Genomic DNA, 22,533 nt, shown 5'->3' with positions numbered 1-22,533 from the left:
CCTCATCATAGTCTGTCCCAAATTCATGTAATTTCTAAGTGAAGTTTCTCCTTCATTCCAAAGTTAAGTCAAGCAAAACTCTACAACTGTCCATTTAATATAGCATTTATTATGACCAGGTGAGAAGAGGTGAACTGGCTCCCCTCTATTCAACCTCCATGGTTGGTCACAACGAAGGTTTAAGTTTCTTTTTTTGTGAGGAAATGCATTTTCTGAATCCAACTGTATTTAATATTGAACCTGTAAGCAGTAAGGAGCCAATCAAACAACGTTTTCTTTAGTCAAAATTTATTAACCACGAAGTGCAAAGGAAAAAATAAAAACATGGCATCACACACACACTCAAAGGTATCAGAAATAAGGGAAGTTAAGAGTCTAATAAAAAGTTAAAGAATATATATGGTTAAGTATCCTTTGATTGTCCTTGAGGTGTATATTTTTTAACATTACGGCCAGTTTGGTTTAGCTGGTTTCATGGATACGGTCAGATATAGAAGACGCTGCAATTGTTCCAAGATTGCGGTTCGCTGGCGAACTTCTAGTAATATTGGCTTCTGATCCAGGTAATACGCTTGTCCCAAAAGAGAGAGTGAGAGAGAAAGAGACCAGCTTTCAGCCTGTTTCCTCTGCTGAAAACTTTCTTGCAGTAGCTGCAGCCAGGCATGAAATACTTCACCCATTGTGTATTTCCAAGGGGTTTTGGCTGGATCTGTCTGTGGCAGCCATTGATTCAATATCCAACACTTGGCATTTTAATGTCTCTTCCTTAGTGATGGGTTTGAATGGGTCTCTGAATTATAGGAGATGTTTCTCTCTTCACAATCCCCTGACAGTGATTTGTTTGTTTTTCACCTTCACTCTGGAAGGTGGCCTTGCATTTTTAAACTCTGTCTCATTTCAAATTGTAAAATTTCCAGACAGTTGAAAGTTGAAAAATCATATTTTCATAGCCTCGTGATACATTTCATATTATTCATTCTAGACCAAATGTCTTCCTTGATCACAAGAACACTTGCAACATTTTAATATCTCTGTGCTTATTCTTTTAACTCATCACTGGGAAAAGGGAGCATGCAAGAACTTGTAACTCAGAACATACTGCTTATTTTACACATGGTTTTTGACGTCCCCCTTGAATAACATTTAAGTTGGATGCAGTTAACAAAACAACATGAAATCTCCTCCAGTAAAAGTAGCCTCGAAAATAAAACAAGCTGGAAATTTCCAAAGCAAAAAAAAAACTGTCAAATGGATAGTGCATTCCTGTATTCACAATTTGTTTCTCAAAATAGGTATTTAAAAAGGTCTCAGATTAATCTCAAGAAAGTCAAAACAATGTATTGCTTTTGAATAACTTGATTCAGTTTAGGTGAGTACTTGTATGGCAATACTTGTACCTGTCAATATATTCCAGCAGCCATTTTCCTTGCTGTTTTGTAAATATGCAAATGATTGCAATGTAATTCTTGTAGCATTCCATTTGAGGATCTGCAGAATTGTTCATTTTCTTGAGTGATTAGCTTATAATACTTGACTGTATCTAGTAATTGATTCACTTAAATTAATGCACAACACCTCTGTTAGGCAGCTACAATTTCTGAAGTTGAAGTTCCTATTGTTGTGTGTGCAAACTAGGGCAATTTTCACAAATGACTTCAGATGTAAACCATTCATCATTGAAGATATTACAAAGCACCATTGTGTTGAACTTGGGCCAATTTACATGATGATAATTTTAAATGTATCACTGTTCAGACACAGGGCTTAGAAGCTTATAGGTCAGGAATTGCAGATTACAGAAGGGAACTTCAGGAACACGTAGCCTACGTTTCAAGTTTTAAAGATATTGGCTCAGGTCTTCTGGTCAGTGGCGAGACTGAGGCCTAAGCTGCTGACTGTGATTTAAACTATAGCCTTACCTTTTTGCATTGGAGCTTTAGGAACCTATTGTTCTGGCTGCAAGGGCACAGCCATCACCAAAGAGAGCCACAAAGGGTACTGGTGAGGTGCAGAAACGCTGAGGCCATGTCCCTTTTGATGTCAGCAGTGGATGGAATGCCCCTTGAGGTCCAGCAGCCTTGCAGTGTTGCAGGGTGAGTGTTTTTTTTAAAACTCCTTAAGCACTTTTTAAAACTGATTTTAATTTTTAAAAGACCTTTAATTGTTTAATTGTTTTGGGTTTGCATAACCTTTAATGTAATGTAAGTGAATGTGGTAAAGTCTTGAAATGAATGCAACAAGTACTTATAATTAAATAAATGGTAAAGTGCAGTTTATAATATTGTAAGTGCAGATGAGTAAACTAAATAACAATTTCTATTTTTTTAAAAAACACTTTTAAATGGGAGTTTGGGGTGAGTGGGGTTGGAGGGGGTAATTGTTCTGTAAGTTTGCTTTTAAATACATTTTGTGTAAGAAAAAGGCATTCCTGAAACAGCTTCCACTGTAAATCAGCTCCAGCCCAAGTCTTACACCTGTAATTAACAGGTGTTAGTATCCTGGAGTAAATTTCTAGACAGGTTCAGGGCATCTAGCCCAAGTCTATGAAGGCAAGGTCAGTGTCGGAGGGTTCCACAGAGGGATCCAGGCAGCGTATCTCTGCCCTCCAGATGTTTAAAGTTCCCGTGTAATTACCAAGCATGTCAGGTCCCATGGGTCCTGACAATCTACTCAGAAGATCTGGTTCATTGGATAAGAATGATGAAGTGAAGAAAAATGAACAATATGCATTTAAAGTGTCCCTACATCCTCAGGATGTCCCAAAGCATTTACAACCAATGGGGTTTCTATTGTTATATCAGCAATATGGCCATTCGCACAAAGCACATTTTGGTACACAGGAAACAAATAAAATACTAAATAATAGTCAGCAAAGGAATAATACTTGCTGTTCATCATTCTGACAGATGCCCAGAGTTTTAGTTGGCTTTTGAGCAGAGACTTGCAGTCATTTGTATAAGAAAAAGGCCTTCCTGATATAGCTCCCACTGTAAATCAGCTCCAACCCAAGTCTTATACCTGTAATTAACAGGTGAAAGTATCCTGGAGTAAATTTCTAGGCAGGTTCAGGGCATCTAGCCCAAGTCTATGAAGGCAAGGTCAGTGTCGGAGGATTCCACAGTGGGGTCATTTGGATAAATGGGTCTTTTTCTGGATGGCAAGCTGTAACGAGTGGGATGCCACAGGGTTTGGTCCTTGGGCCCCAGCTATTTACAATCTATATTAATGACTTGGATTCAGGGATAGAAGGTACTATAGCTAAATTTGCAGATGACACCAAAATAGGTGGGGAAGCAAGTTGCAATGAAGAAATAAAAAATTTACAAATGGATATGGACAGGTTAGGTGAATGGGCCAAAATTTGTCAGATGGGGTTTAACGCGGATGTGTGAGGTTATCCATTTTGGTTGGAAGAATAAAAAGGCGACTTATTATTTAATTGGAGAGAAACTTCAGAATGCTTCAGTGTAGAGGGATCTGGGTGTCCTTGTGCATGAATCGCTGAAAGCTAGTATGCAGGTACAGCAGGTAATAAGAAAGGCAAATGGAATTTTGGCATTTATTGTTAAAGGAATAGAGTATAAAAATAGGTAAATGTTATTGCAACATTGGTGAGATCATACCTGGAGTGCTGTGCACAGTTTTGGTCCCCTTACTTGAGGAAGGATGTAGTTACATTGGAGGCAGTTCAGAGGAGATTCACTAGATTGATTCTAGAGAAGCTGGGCTTGTCTTATGAGGAGAGATTCAGCACTTTAGGCCTATACTCGCTAGAGTTTAGAAGGATGAGAGGAGATCTAATTGAGGTATATAAGATGCTAAAGGGGATAGACAAAGTAGACGTGGAGCGGATGTTTCCCCTTGTGGGGCATTCTAGAATGAGAGGCCATAGTTTTAGGCTAAGGGATGGAAAATTTAAATCAGAGATGAGGAGGAATTACTTTTCTCAAAGGGTCGAATCTGTGGAATTCACTACCTCAGGGTGCAGTGGATGCCGGGACGCTGAATAAACTTAAAGAGGAGATGGACGGATTTTTAATTAGTAAGGGTTTGAAAGGTTATGGGGAGAGGGCAGGTAATTGGAGTTGAGGCCGAAATGAGGTCAGCCATGATCGTATTGAATGGCGGGGGGCTGAATTGCCTACTCTTGCTCCTAGTTCTTATGCTCTTATGTTCTTATTAGGTGGCTGATCCAGCATGGTGCCCTCTACAGGGGATCCAAGATATAAGTGAGCTGGGCAGGGAACAGCATGATTCTTCAACCAATCAGATTGAAGAATTCTTATTGAAAAAGGCAGGGCTGAATATTTGATGGGATGCTGAGGCAGGGCTGGAGACAGGCTAGCCTGCAGATCCTCAATGCTAGCCAATGTGCCGGTCTGCCACCAAGATCTCACCTCCAGCCAAATTTTCATTGAGGAATCCATTCATTGGATTAGATCAGGTGGGTGGTGGGACGGGGTTGGGGTGACGGGGGCGGGGGGGTGGGTTGCGGGGTAAAGAGAGCATGGGTGACAGCTAACCGCCTGACAACTGAGGCCAACGTCAGCTGAGCTGGCATATCGGGGGGCATAGATACCTCAACAAATTTAACCCACTCCCAGCTGCGTTTGTCAGAGATCCAGAGCTGCAGCCAAGGGCTGTCCTGTGGAGGGGTTTGTCCTCCACAATGACAGTCTGGCAGCAGCGACTACTTTTTCTTTATAAGCTTTGAAAATTTCTTCATTGGGTGCTTCCACCTGGAGGTGTCCTCTTCTTTCCTTATTTATATCAACAGCCCCCACCTGTGGTGGTGGGACTGCTGATCTTTCGGTACCAGAGGGCCTCCTATTGGTGCTTCAACTCATTCTCATGAAGTTTACCACTGTCCTCCTCAAGGTTCATAATACACCCAAGCTTTGTGTCAACTGCAAATTTTGAAGTTGTGCCTTGTACTCCCAAATCTAGGTCATTTATATATATCAAGAAAAACAGAGGTCCTAACACCAACCCCTGGGAACCCCACTATAAAGCCCCTCTCTGTCCTTAATTGGATGGAACTCCTGGAGGCAGCCATTCAATTGGCCAGCTTTTCGAATCTCACCCTCATGTTTAATTACCTGTGTTGAGTTTTTTGATGAGGTAACAGGGAAGGTTGTTGAGGGTAATGCAGTTGATGTGTAGTACATGGACTTCCAAAAGGCATAAGTGCCACATAACAGGTTTGTCAACAAAGTTAGAGCTCTTGGAATAAAAGGGACAGTAGTGGCTGGGATGTAGAATTGGCTGAATGACAGGGAACAGAGTAATTGCGAATTGTCATTTTTCAGACTGAAGGAAAGCTTTACAATGGCTTTCCCAAGGGTTGGTGTTAGGACCCCCGTTTTTCTTTATATATATTAATAACCTAGACTTGGAAGTACAGGGCACAACTTCAAAATTTGCAGAAGACACAAAACTTGGAAATATTATGAACCTTGAGGAGGATAGTGGTAAACTTCAAGAGGATGTAGACAGGGTAGTGGAATGGGCAAACAAGTGGTAGATGAAATTTAATGTAGAAAAGTGTGAAATGACTCATTTTGTCAGAAGAACAAGGACAGGCAATATGAAATAAAGGATACTAATCTAAAGGGAGTGGAGGAGCAGAGGGACCTGGAGCTACATGTGTACAAATCATTGATCAAAGCATATCCCATTAATAAGGCATATGGGATCCTGAGCTTCGGAAATACAGGCATTGAGCACAAATATAAGGATGTCATGATAAACCTGTATAAAACACTGGTTCGGCCTGAATTGGTGCAGTGTGTCCAGTTTGGACATCACACTTCAGGAAAGATGTCAAGACAACAGAGAGGGTGCAGAGAAAATTCACGGGAATGGTCCCAGGGATGAGGAACAACAGCTACAAGAGTACATTGGAGAAGCTGAGGCTGTTCTCCTTGGAGAAGAGACGATTAAGAGGAGATTTCAAAGAAGTATTCAAAATCATGGGAGGTCTGGACAAAGTAAATCAGGAGGAAGTGTTCCCTTTTGCGGAAGGATCCAGAACTAGAGGACAACAATTTAAGGTGATTGGCAAAAGCAACAGCAATGACATCATGAAAAACTTTTTATATGCAAATGGTTAAGATCTGGAATGCACAGTCTAAGAGTGTGGTGGAAGCAAATTCAATTGAAGCCTTTGAAAGAGAATTTGTTAATTGGGCAAAAAAAATTCATATAGTACAAGGACTAGATTAATTGCTTTTGCAGAGAGCAAGCATAGATGTGATGGGCTGAATAGCCTCCTTCTCTGCTGTAACCATTCTATGATTCAAATCGAGGACTCTCATGGAGACTCTGACGGAGCATGAAACAAAGACAATGCTACAATGGAAACTTCATTCTTTTACTATATAGAATGAATCTAAGGTGGTTTTCTTGTGTGAGATGCTTCATTGACTAGACTAAATCAAGGACAAGAGCGTTTATTATGATCAAGCTTCTCTGCATAAAAATATTTGCAAAAGATTTTTGATTACAGAAACTGAAATCTGCAAATATACATGGTATTTAGTAAAATATATTGTGACATCCTTCAAAAATAATGATGCCCCTCTAGAGTCAATATCTTTTGCAAAATCCCCAAGGTTCCATCTCAAGCTCGTTTGATCAAGCTCATTGATTACAGCAATGTTACAGCAACTATAGGTATGGCTTCTTCATTCTTTCAAAAAAAAAGACTGCGTATTCAAATAGCAATAAGTCATCCCAAGGAAAATACCTGAAGCTATAGCCATTCTAAGATAATCAATCCCCACATGGTCAAACACTCTTCCATCACTCTGTGGTTTAGAATGTCTCATTTTACACCTTATTCTTAGTTCTTTGACAAAACAAGGCAGCAATAAACCACCCCATTCCCCCAAGTCATAGGGTGAGCACTGAAACACTATATAGGAGATCTATCAAGTCAGAACGTAAAAGTAAAAGGGCAGATGAGAGTGAGTTTTAAACTTTCTAATAAATGAAGATCATATCTTTCAGCATCTAACATTCTTGTTTATTTCAAAAACCTCTGCAAGTAAATGCAATGAAATTTTTGACTATCCACCATAATGGAGGGAATACTTTGGAAGATAACAAGGCCAACAGTGGAGCTGTCCACTGACAATTGCAATGTTCAGCTCCATTCACATTCCTTAAATAATGGAATATTACCAGCCTCCAGTAGGACCTGGATAACATCCAGGCTTGGGTGATAAGTGCCATGTGGGATTTGTGCCATATAATTGGCAGATAATGATCATCTTGAGCAAAAAAAAAAGCTTAAGCATTCTTCCTTAATCTCCAACAATACCACCATTAAACTCGTCCTCAACATCAACATTTTAGGGACCAGCACTGACACAAATCTTAATGGGACCAGCCACACGAATGCCAAGTATTTGTTGACAAGTGGCTTAACTCCCAACCTTTCTCCACCATTAAATGTTCAAGTCAGAATTGTGGCGGAATACTCACCACTCACCTGAATGGTTGCAACTGCAATAACACTCATATTTTGTCACCATCCAAAAAGAAAACATTCACCATACAGCACTCCATACTGCACTGAAGTATCAGGCTAGATTAAGTGCTCAATCCTCTGGAGTGGGAATTGAACCCCCAACTTTCTGGTTCAGAGGCAAAAGTGCCATCAATGAACCAAGGCGGACACTAGCAAGAATAGAGCAGTTTGTTTGATTGGTGACTCTGGATTCAATACCTATCCCTTCCACCAGCGGCTCAATATACTTGCATATGTAGAACCTAGAGGATGCTAGACAGCAACTCACCAAGGTTACTTCAACAGCACTTCCCTCTCCTGCGATCTTTACTCTCAATAATGATGAGCAGTAATGTTGTGGGAATAATGTCATTTCCAAGTTCCTCTCAAAGTCGCACACCATCCTGTCTTAGTCATATATGCTCCATCATTACTAACTCAAAACCTTGAAAACCCTACCTAACAGCAATGTTAGAGCACCAGTACCACAGGAACTGCAGCAATTCAAGGGCAACTAGGGATGGGCAAGGCATTGCTCGTTTCCTGCAAACATTAATACATGTATTTGCAACTAATCAACCTTTCACGGGGCATAGTGAAGTCTCTCCTAATGGCCCCTTACATTGTTCTTCACAAACCTTTACTAATTGTGCTTAAGCCAACAAAAGGTAGAGCCACATGTTCTCCACTTTCCTAAGCAGTTGATTAATGTTCTCGTCTCACTGATCCTAGTGGTCTTTCATCCATTTTGTCCAGGGAAATTACAGCTGGCATGGATGAAATAATTGTCCCTGAAATGTAGAAAAGTCAAAGCTGAGCAGCCAAACCCAGGAGCACGTCAATTAACAGTCACTTAGGCTCTGATGATAACACAGGTGAAAACATGGGTATAATTTTAGCCTAACCTCAGTGGAAAACTGAAGTGATCAGATTATCCAATAGTTTTGAAGTCAATACAAAGTAAAATAAAGTGGTGTACAAAATGCTCGCAGATCTGATTGTATCAGCTTTGTTCCAGGAGGGTTAGACAAAATTATTCTCTTTATTGCTTAAAATCTCTTTATTGCCTAAGAGTGATATGGTTAAAGATGTTCACTACAGCATGGTTTACTCATCACCCAACTCATATGAACTCTTGCAGATGGCCAGACTGTGGATAAAATAGGCAAGAATATATCAAGTAGAAAAGGCTGATGAAAATCTTCAGGCTGACTTGCAGCATCATAGTGCTTACCTTACCTACACTGTCAAATTAAGACTATGTATTGCAAAAACATGCATGATATGGGCTTGCATTCTTGGGAGTAATTCTCCATGTGCTGGCCCAAGAACTGATCAGTTTGGTTCAGGTACTGCCATTCTTGCTCCAAGTCAGAAGATCGAAGGTTCAAGCTGCATTCCAGGACTTGAGCGCTAATCTAGGCTGACAGTGCTGCATTGTGCGTGAAATGTTTTGAAATATTCCAGAGAGATGTGATAAGATGACAAGATTTTCTACAGGTATTTAAAAAGGAAAAGAGTAAGTAGAGTGAGTGTTGGTCCTCTAGAGAGTGACAATGGGGAGTTAATCGTTGATAATAAGGAAATGGCGGATGAAATGAACAAATGTTTTGCTTTTGCGTTCACTGCAGAGGATACAAAAAATATTCCAGTAATAGCTGCAACTGAGGAGGTGGAAGAGAGAGGGGAACATGATGAAATTGCAATCATTAGGGAAGTGGTACTGAGCAAACTGATGGAGATGTGGGCTGACAACTCTTTAGGTCCTGATGGATTTCATTCGAGCAGTTTAAAAGAGGTAGTAGATGTGCTGGTGTTAATTTTCAAAATTAGCTAGATTCTGGAAAAGTTCCTCCAGATTGGAAAGTAGCAAATATAATCCCTCTATTCAAGAGAGGGAGGCAGAAAACAGGAAACAATAGGCCACTTGGTTTGAAGTGTGTTTTGGGGAAGTTGTTAGAATCAATCATTAAGGAGGTTATAGCTGGGCACTTAGAAAAACTCAAGGTAATCTGGAAAAGTCAGCATGGTTTTCTGAAGGGCAAATCATGGTTTAACCAAGTTATTGGATTTTTCTTGAAGGAGTAACATGTGCTGTGGATAAAGGGGAGCCTGTAGATATACTCTCCTTGAATTTCCAGATCCATTTGATAAAGTGCCACATCAAAGGTTATTGCAGAAAATAAAAGCTCATGGTATAGGTGGTAACCTATTACATGGATAGATGATTGGTTGGCTGGCAGAAAACAGTATGCATAGATGAGTCTTTGTCTGATTGGCAAGGTGTGACTAATGGAGTCCCGCAGGAGTCTGTGCTGGGGCTTCAAATTTTTACAATTTATATCAGTGACTTAGACAAGGGGAATAATGGAATAGTAGCTAACTTTGCAGATGACACAAAGATAGTAGGAAATATATTGTGAAGAGGACATGAGGAGACTGCAGACAGATATAGGTAGATTGAGTGAGTGAGCAAAAATCTGGCAAATGGAGTATAATGTGGGAAAACGTGAAGTTGTTCACTGTGGCAGGAAGAATAAAAAAGCAGAGTATTACTTCAATGGAGAACGACTGCGGAATTCAGAGATGCAGAGGGATCCAGGTGTTCTAGGACACGAGTCGCAAAAAGTTAGTATGCAGTTGCAGTAAGTAATTAAGAAGGCGAATGGAATGCTATCCTTTTAGGAGGCGAATTGAACATGAAAGTAAGGATAAAAATACCTGGAAAAACTCAGCAGGTCTGGTCCGTATGACTCTTCAACAGAACCAAGCAAAAATAGAAAAGAGATGAAATATAAGCTGGTTTAAGGGGGGTGGGGGGGGGAAGAGAGTAGAGCTGGATAGAGGGCCAGTGATAGGTGGAGATAACCAAAAGATGTCATAGACAAAAGGACAAACAGGTGTTGAAAGTGGTGATATTATCGAAGCAATGTGCTAATTAAGGGTAGAAAGCAGGACAAGCAAGGTACAGATAGCCCTAGTGGGGGTGGGGCGGGGTGAAGGGAAGGGATCAAAATAGGCTAAAAGGTAGAGATAAAACAATGGATGGAAATACATTTAAAAATAATGGAAATAGGTGGGAAAAGAATCTATATAAATTATTGAAAAAAAGGGGGGGGATCGGAAAGGGGGTGGAGATGGGGGAGAGAGTTCATGATCTAAAATTGTTGAACTCAATATTCAGTCCGGAAGGCTGTAAAGTGGCTAGTCGGAAGATGAGGTGCTGTTCCTCCAGTTTGCGTTGAGCTTCACTGGAACAATGCAGCAGACCAAGGACAGATATGTGGGCATGAGAGCAGGGTGGAGTGTTGAAATGGCAAGCGACAGGGAGGTCTGGGTCATGCTTGCAGACAGACCGAAGGTGTTCTGCAAAGCGGTCACCCAGTCTGCGTTTGGTCTCTCCAATGTAGAGGAAACCACATCGAGGGCAACGAATGCAGTAGACTAAACATTGGAGAGACCAAACGCAGACTGGGTGACCGCTTTGCAGAACACCTTCAGTCTGGCCGCAAGCATGACCCAGACCTCCCTGTCGCTTGCCATTTCAACACTCCACCCTGCTCTCATGCCCACATGTCCGTCTTTGGCCTGCTGCTCAACGCAAACTGGAAGAACAGCACCTTATCTTCCAACTAGGCACTTTACAGCCTTCCGGACTGAATATTGAGTTCAACAATTTTAGATTGTGAACTCTCTCCTCCATCCCCACCCCTTTCCGATCCCCCCCTTTTTTTCCAATAATTTATATAGATTTTTCTTTTCCCAAATATTTCCATTATTTTTAAATGTATTTTCATCCATTGTTTTATCTCTACCTTTTAGCCTATTTTGACCCCTTCCCTTTGTCCCGCCCCACCCCCAGTAGGGCTATCTGTACCTTACTTGTGCTGCTTTTTACCCTTAATTAGCATATTCCTTAGATAATATCACCACCTTTAACACCTCTTTGTCCTTTTGTCTATGACATCTTTTGGCTATCTCCACCTATCACTGGCCCTCTATCCAGCTCTATTCACCCCCCTAAACCAGCTTATATTTCATCTCTTTTCTATTTTTACTTAGTTCTGTTGAAGAGTCATATGGACTCGAAACGTTAACTGTGTTCCCCTCCGCGGATGCTGTCAGACCTGCTGAGTTTTTCCAGATATTTTTAGTTTTGTTTTGGATTTCCAGCATCAGCAGTTTTTTGCTTTTATGAAAATAAAGATGTTATGTTTCAGTTATACAGGGCACTAGTGAAACTACATCTCGAATACTGTATGGAATTTTGGTCTCCTTATTTAAGGAAGGAGGTAAATGCATTGAAGGTGGTTCAAAGGAGGTTTACTAGATTGATACCTGGAATGAGCTGGCTGCCTTATGAGGAAAGGTTGGACGGACTGGCTTGTTTCCACTGGAGTTTAGAAGAGGGAGAGATGACTTGATTGAAGTATATAAGATCCTGAACAGTTTTGTCAAGGTGGATGTGGAAAGGATGCTTCCTCTTGTGAGTGAGTCCAGAACTACGGGACACTGTTTTAAAATTAGGGCTTGCCCTTTTAGGACAGAGATGAGGAGAATTTTTTTCTCTCAGATGGTTGTGCAACTTTGGAACTCTCTGCCTTAGAAGGCGGTGGAGGCGGGGTCATTGAATATTTTTAAGGCAGGAGGATAAATTGTCAGGCAATGAAATAAAGGTTATCAGGGTAGATGGGAATGTTGAATTTGAAACACAGTCAGATCAGCCATGACCTTATTGAATGGCAGAGCAGGCTCAAGGGGCCGAACTGCCTACTCTTGCTCTTATTTCTTGTGTTCTTATGCCACAAAATTTAAAGTCTTTCTTTTCATAATGCAAAAAGGCTTCGAAGAACATGTTCTTCATTACCATAAGAAACAGGCAAAAAGTTAAAAAAAAATTGAAAAAGTAATCCAAATCTCAATGGATGACAGCCTTAAAACCATAAAATACTTGTGTTATTGTAAAAATCATACATCTACAAATGTCACCAGCAGATAAATGTAAATTACAGATAACAAACTTTGTCAAGTTGTTATGGCAGGTGGATGGTAAATGCTAAGCTGTTTAAAACCCAGAGGGAAACTCGAAGCAGCTGCCACAACTATTTGCAATTTGTAGTTATTTTGAGATGTGGGCTTTGAATTCAGTAAAAAGACCACTGAGGCTTAGATGGTTTTTACAGAACTAAATTAAACATTTATTAATAAAAGTAGATTGTAAGACCATACATATGCCTACAAATTACTGCTAAAATAACTTAGAGTCATAGAGGTCTACAGCACAGAAAAAGGCCATTTGGCCCATCATGTCTGCATCAGTTAAACAAGTACCTAACTATTCTAATCCTATTTTCCAGCACTAGGCCCATAGCCTTTTATGCCATGGCATAGCAAGTGCACATCCAAATAATTCTTAAATGTTACAAAGGTTTCTGCCTCAACCACCCTTGCAAGCAGTGAATTCCGTTGCAGCCAGATTGCCACCACCCTCTGGGTGAAAAAATTCTTCCTCACATCCCCTCTAAACTTCCTGCCCCTTACCTTAAATCTATGCCCTCTGGTTATTGGTCCCTCCACCACAGGGAAAAGGTCCTTCCTATCTACCCTATCTATGCCCCTCATAATCTTATACACCTCAATCATGTCCCCCCTCAATTTCCTCTGCTCCAGGGAAAATAGTCTATTCAATCTCCCCTCATAACTAAAACTCTCCAGCCCAGGCAACATCCTGGTAAATCTCCTCTGCACTCTCTCCAATGCAATCACATTGTTCCTCTCAAGCAGATTCCAGAACTGCACACAATATTCTACTTGTGGCCTAACCAGCATTTTATACAGTTCCAGCATAGCCTCCCTGCTCTTATATTCTATGCCTCAGCTAATAAAGGCAAGTATCCTATATGCCTTCTTAGCCACCTTATCTACCTGTCCTGCTACCTTAAGGGACCAGTGGACATGCACACCAAGGTCCCTCTGATCCTCAGTACTTCCCAGGGTCCTACCATTCATCATGTATTCCCGTACCTTGTTTGTCCTGCCCAAGTGCATCACCTCACACTTATCCGGATTAAAATCCATTTGCCACTGATCAGCCCGTCTATATCCTCCTGTAATCTAAGGCTATCCTCCTCATTATTTACCATCCCATCAATTTTCATGTCATCTGCGAACTTACTGATCAGCCCTCCTACATTCAAGTCTAAATCATTTATATAAACCACAAACAGCAAGGAACCCAACACTGATCCCTGTGGAACCCCAATGGACACAGGCATCCAGTCACAAAAACAACTCAGTCATCGCCCTCTGCTTCCTGCCACTCAGCCAATTCTGGATCCAATTTGCCAAATTGCCTTGGATCCCATGGGCCCTTACCTTCATTATCAGTTTCCCAAGTGGGACCTTATCAAAAGCCTTGCTGAAGTCCAAGTAGACTACGTCAAATGCATTGCCCTCATCTAAACATCTGGTCATCTTTTCGAAAAATTCAAATTGGTCAGACATGACCTCCTCTTAACAAAACCATGCTGACTGTCCTTGATTAATCCCTGCCTCTCCAAGTGTAGATTAATTCTGTCCCTCAGAATTGCTTCCAATAGTTTCCCCACCAATGAGGTTAGACTGACAGACCTGTAGTTCCCTGGTTTAGCCCTTCCTCCCTTTTTGAATAACGGTACCACATTGGCTGTCCTCCAGTCCTCTGGCACCTCTCCTGTGGCCAGAGAGGTATTGAAATTATTGCCAGCACCCCTGCTATCTCCTCCCTTGCCTCACTCAACAGCCTGGGATACATTTCATCCGGGTCTTGAGTTTATCTACTTTTAAGCCTGCCAGACCACTTAGAACCTCCTCCCTTTCTATGCTAATTTCTTTAATTATATCTCAGTCCTTCTGACTGATTTCCATACCCACGTCATCCCTCTCATTTGTGAACACTGACATAAAGTCAGAACCCTACTGACGTCTTCTAGCTCCACACACAAACTACCACTATGGGCCTTCATGGGCACTACTCTTTCTCTAGTTAGCCTCTTACTCTTAATGTACTTGTAAAATAATTTTGGATTTTCCTTTATTTTACCTGCCTATGTTTTTTCATGCCCTCTTTCTGCTCTCCTAATTTCCTTTTAAGTTGCCCCCTACATATTCTATAATCCTCTAGGGCTTCCACTGTTTTGTGCCCTTGGTATCTGTCATAAGCCTCCCTTTTTCTCTTTACCCAATCCTGTATTTCCCTTGACATCTAGGGTTCCCTGGATTTGTTGGTCCCACCCTTACTGGAATATGTTGACCCTGTACTCTCCCTATTTCTTTCTTGAATGAGTCCCACTGCTCTGAGACAGATTTACCTAAAAGTAGCTGTTCCCAGTCCACTGTGGTCAAATCATATCTGATCTTGTTAAAATTGGCCTTCCCCCAATTTAGAACTCTGATTTCTAGCCCACCATTGTCCTTTTCCATAACAACCTTAAATCTAACAGAGCTATGATCACTATCTGCAAAATGCTCCCCCACTGATACCTCTACCACTTGCCCGGCTTCATTCCCTAAAATTAAGCCCAGGACCGTCCCCTCTCTTGCAGGACCTTCTAGGTACTGGCTTAAAAAGCTCTCCTGGATGCATTTTCAGAATTCCGCTCCGTTTAAACCTATCACAGTATGATTTACCCAGTTAATGTTGAGGAAGTTGAAATCTCCCACTATTACTACCCTATTATTTTTACATTTCTCTGAAATTTGCCAACATATCTGCTCTTCTATTTCTCTCTGACTGTCTGGGGGCTTATAGTACACTCCCAATAATGTAATTGCTCCTTTTTTGTTTTTAAGTTCTACCCATTTGGCTTCATTTGAGGACTCTTCTAAGATGTCATCCCTCCTTATTGCTGTAATTGATTCCTTGATCAATATTGTGATACCCCCTCTTCTTTTACCTCCTTCTCTGTCTCGCCTGAAGACCCTACATCCTGGAATATTGAGCTGCCAATCCTGTCCCTCTCTCAACCATGTCTATGTAACATCATACTTCCAGGTGTTAATTTGTGCTCTCAACTCATCTGCCTTATTCGTCAAACTCCTTGCATTTAAATAAATACCATCCAACCTTGCCAAACTCTCTTGTGCCTTAACTGGCCTATAATTTCTAAGCCTTCCAGGCTCACTTGCTCTCTATTCCAATTTTGGCTGTGCATCTCCCCGTGCTGAACCTCCTATCAGGATCCCATCCCCCACCAAGTTAATTTAAACCCTCTCCAACAGCACTATCAAACCTCCCAAGGATGTTGGTCCCATTCCGATTCAGGTGCAACCCGTCTGCTGTGTACAGGTCCCACCCGCCCCCAGAAACGGTCCCAATGTCCCAGAAATCTAAAGCCCTCCCTCCTGCACCATCTCCCTAGCCACGCATTCATCTGGACTAACCTCCTATTTGTATACTCACTAGCACATGGCACCAGAGGTAATCCAGAGATTACTACCTTTGAGGTCCTGTTTTTTAATCTGCTTCCTAGCTCCCTAGATTATGCTTGCAGGACCTCATCCCTCTTTCTACCTATGTCGTTGGTACAAATATGTACCATGATCTGACTGTTTGCCCTCCCCCTTTAGAATGGCCTGCAGCCGTTCAGTGACATCCTTGACTCTGTCACTAGGGAGGCAACATACCATCCTGGAGTCACGTCTATGGCCACATAAACACCTGTCTGTTCCCCTTGCTATCGAGTCTCCTACCACTATTGCTGTTCCCCTCTTTTTCCTCCCCCACTGTGCAGCTGAGCCACTCACGATGCCATGAGCGCGGCTGCACTCCCCAAAGGAACCTTCACTCTCACCGTTGTCCAACACAGAAAAACGGTCCTCGAGCGAGATGCACCCTGGGGATTTCTTGACTACCTGCCTGACACCTTTCTTCTGACTGATGGTCACCCATTCCCTCTCTGTCTGCACTTCTATGAGCTGTGGGGTGACCACATCTAAAAACATGCTATCCACGAAACACTCAGCCTCGCGGATGCATCTCAGTGCCTCTAGCTGCCGCTCAAGCTCTGAAACTCGGAGCTCAAGTAGCTGCAGCTGGTGGCACTTACTGCACACGTGGTTGGTCAAAGCGCAAGGAGCATTCCACATGTTGCAGATGGTACAGAACACGGGACTGAGCTGCTCTGCCATGCCTCTAGTTGAAAAAAACCCCCTTACTTTAAGTTAAGTACAGTAAAAAAAAAGTTAAATCATTTACATACTTTAAATAAAAACCAGAACTCTTGCCTTTCCTTAGCTTAATCTATTTTAAACTGGAGAAAGATAAGAAAAACACTTACCACTACTCACCAATCAGTTCTCATCTCTGTGCTAACGTCAATTTTTGAAGCTTCCCCGCACACGCGCTCGTTCTGATCTCTCTGCCGTAATCTCACGCTGTCTTGTGATGTCACTCTTGTTATTTTTGACAAGAACTGACCTCAGGACACTCTTCCAGACTGCTTCACCGCAATGCTGACTGCAGGACACTCTTCCTAGACTGCTTCATCGCAATGCTGACTGCAGGACACTCTTCCCAGACTGCTTCACCGCGATGCTGACTGCAGGACACTCTTCCCAGGTTACACTTCTAAGTCCCCTAATTAATCTAACTCCTAGTTGCACCTCCATTAAGGCAACAGTAAGGGCACACAGATTTTAAAAGACCCAGGCAAAGTAACAGGATACACTGAACAGTCAAATTCAAAGTGAGTTTTTCTCAGCTTCGTTCCCTTGTAGACAGCTGCATGAGGCTTAGATGCCTGGGATTTTCACACTTATGTTAGACCTTAAAATGCCTGCCCTTACACACAGCCTTCTCTCCTTCATGTATATTCTCCCCTTTGAATGCAAATTCCCACTGTTTCACTGTCTCTGGACTTTACCTCTCTAATAATAAAAATCTATCATAGTGCTAATTTTACCAGTAATCTTTGGGAAAAATAAACACAGTTTCTTAACTTTTTCTTCTTAACGCCTTTTAAATTCAAGCTACTCTGGTTTATTTCAAAATGCAAATGTTCCCTTTGCACCTCACATCCTAAAACTTCACCCATGTTTACCTATTTAGAATTTCAAACTTAGCTTCTCTTCTTACATCAAAGCCTTCAGACCAGCTGTCTTTAATTCAATTAAGTCACACGCACACACCCCACTATTGCTCTACTTTACAATAAATTTCAATAAAATTTTAAAAATTATATCCTCCTGACACAAACACATTATTCAAACTTCAATATCATACACACAGCTAGCTATTTTTTAAAAGCAGGTGAATAAAATTTTTAGAGTTATCATTTAATCAATGAGAACACAACATTTGTGACTTCACAACTCATGGATTACTTCGTCTAATGCATTTGCTGGATAAATACCAAATTGAACTGGGACCCTGTTGCATACCTTAACAACTGATAAACTTTTCCATTTTCCCAGCTTCTCAGTTTCTGTTGTTTCTGTTCTGATGATGCCACTTTCCATAACACTATGTCTTCCCTTTTCCCTCAACTCAGGGTTTCACTCTATTCCACGGTGCCCTTGACTGTGCCCATCTCATTTCCCACACTTCTGCTCCCATCCCTTCCACCCCCTTGTCCTTGCCTTCCACCCCAACCTCCAATTTCGATGGATTACCATCCTCCATCTCTGGTATGATGCCACCACTAAATTCTGAAGTAGTCCATGTACAAATGTAACAAGACCTCGTCAATATTCAGGCTTGGGCTGACAAGTGGTAAATAACATTCACGTCACAGAAGTGCCAGGCAAAGATCATCACCCCTTGACATTACCATCGCTGAATCCCCACTGTCAACTTCCTCGGGGGTTACCATTGACCAGAAACTGAACTGGACTGGCCATATATTGTGGCTACAAGAGCAGATCAGAGGCTAGGAATCCTGTGGTGAGTAACTCACCTCCTGACTCCCCAAAGCATGTCCACCATCTATAAGCCAGTCAGGATGTGGTGGAATACTTGCTACTTGTCTGGATGAGTGCAGCTACAACAACACTCAAGAAGCTTGACATGATCCAGGACAAAGCAACCCACTTATTTGGCACCCCATCCACAAACTTCACTCCCTCCATCACCAACACACAATGGCAGCAGTGTGTACCATCGAAAAGATGCACGGCAGGAACTCACCAAGGCTCCTTAGACAGCACCTTCCACCACGACTGCTACCATCTAAAAGGAAAAGGGTAGCAGACACACGGGGACACCACCACCTGGAAGTTCCCCTCCAAGTCATTCACCATCCTGACTTGGAAATCTATCGCCATTCCTTCATGGTCATGAGATCAAAATCCTGGAACTCTGTCCCTAACAGCACTGTGGGTGTACCTACACCACATGGACTGCAGCGGTTTAAGGCAGCAGCTCATCACCTTTACAAGGGCAATTAGGGATGGACAATAAATGCTGGCTGAGCCAGTGATGCCCATATCCCATATGAATAAAATTCTCCCCACCCCTTTCAGCATTCTGAAGGTAAGGAGCCTTTCATGACACTCTTACTTTTCTTCCCTTCCTCCACTTCCCTGCCTGTGTACTTGCTTAAAATCTATTACATCTCTAACTTTTTCCAGTTCTGGTGAAAGGTCATCAACCTGAAACATCAACTCTATTTCTCATTCTACAGATGCTACCTGAACTGCTGAGTATGTCCAACATTTGCTGTTTTTATTTTAAACTAATTGGCCATATCAAACTCACTAGATTAAAGATTAAATAGTAAAATGACCCAGACTTCAAAAATCCTCAAAAAAATAACTCATATATATTAAATTGAAATCATTAGTTATCCAAAGCTTTGGTAGCTTTTAGAATACACATTGAAGTGTTAAGCATTGGAAAAGCTGCAATAAGAGTAAAAAATATTATAATTCAATGACTGATTGATGATTAAACAGAGATCATGTTCTAAAGATCAACATAAATATGTCCATGCCTAGTAATTACTCTAGATTCTCTAGCAATCAAGATTGGAGGTCAATACAACTATTCCTTCTTGCTGCAATCGAATATAATTTCCAGTATAGCTACTGATAGAGAAAAAATCCTTCTCAGGTGTTCACTTTAAGAGAAAATACTGAAATAGAAGTTGCTCAGCATTTTTATTGCAAAAGGGGTAAAAGCAGACCACCCGACAATTGATTGCCATAATATCCACAAACAGCTCACCTTTTTACAAAACCTGATGGCTGACTAGAGGAAGTGACTTGTGAGAATGTAATCAAGGTACTTCAAAAAAAAATTGTACTATTTAAAATTTTGTGTTTATTCACACAAGTATAAGAGCATGGTTTCCAAAGTTTTCAATTTCCATGAATCTGAGAGGAAATCAAATCTGGTGAAAATCCAACAAAAAGCTCAGTGAATAAATGAAAAATTATTGTCAATGGACGAACCATTTGTAGACAATAAAATTTCATTGTTTCTATTTTCCAACTAAAAGCTAGGTGGTGAAAGAAATCAGGAAGTTTTATTAAAATGTGGCTGAGTATTTCAGAAGTGCCCAATCATGTTTACAGATATTAAATTGTTCTGATATGTGTTTTTGGTGTGAGGTAATCTCCTATGAAGGTTTGATAAAACTCAAAATTTAATTTGATCATCAGCAACTAGCACTTCCTATGACAGCTGGTTCATCCAGATCAAAACATAGTTTTGGGATGACACTTGCTGTAAGTTCATTAACATTGTTCACCACAATACCCAGGTTTTGTGGGATGCCATTAATTTATTATTCACTAATCCAAAAACAATGGGTTAGAACTTGTGGCCAGTGGCAAAGCTGTTTGTTACACTTGTTCATAGGTTTTTAATGGGTCTTTATGCGATTCCATGTATCTCAATGTCGAGCTTCTTGATGAGCTACTATGATGACCCTTGCACTTTGGGAAAAGCCTGTGTTTTCTTTTTGTGACAGTCCCTTTAAATCTAAAGAAACAAAGATAATTATGGAAAAGATGCTAATTAGATTTCCTGGGTAAGACATCACTCTTGATTTGACAGCGCCTTCCAAACCGGCAATATCGACCACCTGGAAGGACAAAAAGTAGCAGATGCATGGGAACACGACCACATGCAATTTCCCCTCCAAGCCACACACCATCCTGACTTGGAACTATATTGCTGTTCCTTCATCATTGCTGGGTTAAAGTCTTGGAATTCCCTCCCAAATGGCAATGTGGGTGTACCCAAACCACATGGGCTGCAGTGGTTCAAGGAAGCAGCTCACCACCACCTTCTCAAGGGCAATTAGGGATGGGCAACAAATGCTGGCCTAGCCAGCGATGCCCACATCCCATGAAATTTTTTTTTTAAATGTTGAGGTTGCTGTAGGGTTGAAAACTAAAAAAGGCTAATAAAGCTAATTGGGATATCAAATTACAGCTTGGGTTCAGCAGTTGGGAGTAGCACACTGTTGCACAAAACAAAGACACAGATCCTGGCAAAGAAGCAAGGAGAAGTCTCTGTGGCTAGGACAGGGACTGTGAAACCGTGGGTGTAAGGCAGCTGAATGGGGAAGTCATGGCTGCTAGCAAAGGAGACCAAAAATTAGGTTCCAAGAGCTGAGCAGTAAGGTCGAGAAAGATATGCCTTTTGGAGGCCTATGGAAATCAGGTGTGGTACGTCGGCTGTCTGAAGGGACTTTGGGCCTACCTCTTGTAGAAGTAAAGGAACTGAATCACCACCAGCTGGGAAATACAGATAGCTGTGGGACATAGTAGCTGAGTTTAATGCCAGATATGCTGAGGGGGCGGGGTGGGACTGTTTATAGTTTTTATACAACACATCTTTGTTTTATCAGCTAATTAACTGAAATTTACTTTTCCTTTTGAAGTATTAGTAGCTTGTTAATTAATGGTTGGTTTGTTACAGTAAGAGTTTTACAAAGTGAAATCTTGTCCTTCGCTTATTTCTGTTGGTGTCGTGGGGATTCTTTTCTTGTTAAAAGTTATCGGTCTCTACAGGAATTGTAACAAAGGTAATCTCGCTGCAAGGAGCAGGGCATTATTTACTTCCCATGTTTCCCATAAAACTGTTATGGAAAAGTAAATTAAGTACATATTTAACCATATTGGAAATTGTAACTCTACACTGAGGGAAAAAAAGAATGAGGACTGGGTGATTACCAGCCAAAGAATAAGGAAATTGCACCCAGCTGATATACCTCAGAAGCACATAAACCTGCCAATAGAGTGCCATATAATGCCTCTCAGTACAATCCGAAACACTTGGCATGCAATTAACTGCTCCAAAATATTGCTAGGTAGGGTAAAACAGCAGCATTTTTGCACACTATGAATTAGAAGCAGGAGTAGGCCATTCAGCCCCTCGAGCCTTCGCTGCAATTCAATACGATTATGGCTGATCTGATTGTGGCCTCAACTCCACATTCCCCCTACCCCTGATAACCTTTGATTCCCTTGTTAGTCAAGAATCTATTTGTCTCTGCCTTAAAAATATTCAATAACCCTGATTCCTCTGCTCTCTGGGGAAGGGAATTCCAAAGACTCCTGACCCTCAGAGAAAAAAATTCCCTTCATCTCCATCTAAAATGGGAGACCCCTTATTTTAAAGCTGTGTCCCATTGTTCTAAATACCCTTTCAGCATCCACCGTGTAAAGCCCCCTCAGGATTGTATATGTTTCAATAAGATCACCCCTCATTCTTTTAAACTCCAATGTATACAGGCCCAACCTGTCCAACCTTTCCTCATAAAATAACCCTCCCATCCTAGGTATCAGTCAAGTGAACCTTCTCTGAACTGCTTCTAATGCATTTATATCCTTTCTTAAATAAGAAGACCAAAACTGTACCCAGTACTCCAACGTGGTCTCATCAACACCCTACACAACAGTGGCAAAACATCCCTACTTTTATATTCCATTCACCTTGCAATAAATGACAGCATCCCATTTGCCTTCCTAATCACTAGCTGTACCTGCATACTAACTTTTTGCCATTCATGTACCAGGACACCAAGATCCTT

General features: G+C 41.4%; 1 protein-coding gene across 4 annotated transcripts in view; it reads right to left on the bottom strand.

The window, feature by feature from the left end:
• Window positions 1–22,533, bottom strand: part of galnt1 (UDP-N-acetyl-alpha-D-galactosamine:polypeptide N-acetylgalactosaminyltransferase 1) — a 214,193-nt gene that overhangs the window by 77,653 nt on the left and 114,007 nt on the right. The gene's annotated exons all lie outside the window — the stretch shown is intronic.

The sequence above is a fragment of the Carcharodon carcharias genome, chromosome 3, assembly GCF_017639515.1.
Source record: "Carcharodon carcharias isolate sCarCar2 chromosome 3, sCarCar2.pri, whole genome shotgun sequence".
In the NCBI taxonomy this organism is placed as follows: domain Eukaryota; kingdom Metazoa; phylum Chordata; class Chondrichthyes; order Lamniformes; family Lamnidae; genus Carcharodon; species Carcharodon carcharias.
This window is presented reverse-complemented; position numbering and strand designations above follow the sequence as displayed.